Genomic DNA, 2,327 nt, shown 5'->3' on the forward strand with positions numbered 1-2,327 from the left:
TTGTGAATTAGTTGTTTCTAGGAACCAGTGGCCTTCTTGCATGATTTGTCAGTAGGTCTTGGATGTGTGGATAGGGTTATGATGTTGTGGTTAAAAAAAAAAAAGAAAACAGGTGTAGTTTGTTGCACCCATTCATGGAAGTGCTATTCTGTGTACCTATTTCAATAGTAATTGTGGCTTATTTAGCATTTGACTTTGCCTGTAGTAGAACAGTACTACATTTGGGTGAATATACAGAGAGAACTTACTCCATTGTAAATATATTAAAACACTAGTATTAAAATGTGTCTTGATATGCTGAGCTTCTTGCTGTCCGTGTGAGCAATATTTCTTGCTTTTACCTAAAGACCCTTGATTTTTTCCTAGAACTAAAGTATATGCATTTCCAAAAGCCTGTTTTGTGTCTAGAAGAGTTTCTTGACTTACTCATCTTCTGGCTGAATTCCCACGTATGCTGGATCCAGGCTGCCTGCTACTGTTAATAAAACTCTGCTCTTAGCAAACTATTCATGTGCTAAGAAAAATGACAGTAGGAGACTTGATTTCTATCTTGTGGGTGAGAGAGAGTGCTATTACAAACTGTTTCTTTCTTAGCGAGCTGGTGAAGCCATATGCCTTTCTGCTTCACTGATTGCTGAACGGTCTAAGCAAGGTTTGCATCCTAGCTTTTTCTTCACCTGAGTCAGAAGGTTGGCATTGCAATGAGGGTTTTTTTTAAGTTGTAGACTGTTTTTTGCTGTTGAGCAAGGAACCACATTAGTATTAAAGAACAGTGGAACATTCTGAACAGCATGGGTGTGTCTACCCAGTAATACTCTGATAAGCAGGTTTTCTACTTTTTAGTTACCTATATTGGGACTCCTTCCTCTTAAATGAAGCTATACCATAATGAAACTCAGGCTCCTGTAAACATTCAAAGCAATATTTTCCAGTGTGGACTTCATTGTCGTAATGAACAACAGGAAAAATAAAACAAAGAGAAACTAAAAAATTAGGTGTAAGCAAGATGAAGAGTTTTTCTTTGCTCTAGTACATTTTTATTGCTAGTTGTTTTACTAGCTGTTACTGTTGAACCCTGTTTAGCATAGGACTTTAATCTGCAATGTAGTATAGTTACCTCCACTACCTAGTTCAAGATAAGCTCAAGTATCGAAGGCAATTGAGCCATGGCAGCATGCAGTTTGGTAGAGGCTACTTAATATTAATATTAATTAATACCATAAATCAGCCTGTGCTTAATTAATGCTAGGAGTACCACAGGTCCATTGCTTCCAGTACCAACTAGTTTGGTTTGCTCAATAGTGCTGTAGTTTGCAGTGTAGACTCTATCCAAGCCATGTGTTAATTTGACTTGCTTGATTATCTCTGGTCTGCGCTATTATCCTTTATCTTTCTCACTGCCTCTTTTCCTGTGTTTTCTAGCTAATTTACACTCTTGAAACTTAAGTTTGAACACCATTCTCATTCACACTTTAAACATGAATTCTTAATTTCTCCTTTAACATCACTGATTTAACTGCCTTTTTCTTTCTTCTTCAGGCACAGAATCCGTGTGTCTTAACTATTTTTAAGGGCAGCATTCTAGCAAAGGGAATATTAAGTTTCTTCCCTTCCTCTTTGTGGAAATCTTTCATGTATTTGAAGAATATATTTTCTGTGACTGTTGCAGGAAAAAAATCATGGGCTTAAATTGCAGCAAGTGAAATAAGGTTGATATATCAGGAAATACTTTTTTTTCCTACTGAAAGAATGAATAAGTTTTAGTTTGCATTAGATAGGAATGTTGGTGTCGCTGTAACTTGGCCTTCCTAATATGCTCCTATCTGCCAGTGATTTTTAGGGGACAGGGGATGACTTAGTTTCATTCCAGCTCTTTTTTCCTTGACTCTTGTGTCTGACATCTTCAGTTCCTGTTTGGATTTTCTCTTGTCTATCTTGTATCTTGATATAAGGCAATCCTGCTACTTTTGCAAGCAAAATGTCACATTTCTTAGTGTTTAGATGTAGCTGACTGCTCCCAAGAGGTTTCTTCTGTGTATTTAACTTTTTGGAATATACAATATGTAGGATGTTCCTATCGCCCTACTTAATCTGATGTGACTCATCTTCTGTAGCGCAGAGTCTACCAAAATTCAGCTCTGTTACAGTAAGATCTTAAAGCATAGGAAATACGAACCAATAAAAAAATTTTTGGTACCCTGTTGATAGGCTTGGTAGAAGCTCTGTAGATTACACTGTAGTACAATGATTACATTTTCATGTTTCACTATGCTGTCAAATGCTGATAATGCTATCTATGAAGACTAGCCACTTTTCAGCAGTTACTA

This window comes from Platalea leucorodia (genome assembly GCF_965183815.1).
Source record: "Platalea leucorodia genome assembly, chromosome: 9".
NCBI lineage: Eukaryota > Metazoa > Chordata > Aves > Pelecaniformes > Threskiornithidae > Platalea > Platalea leucorodia.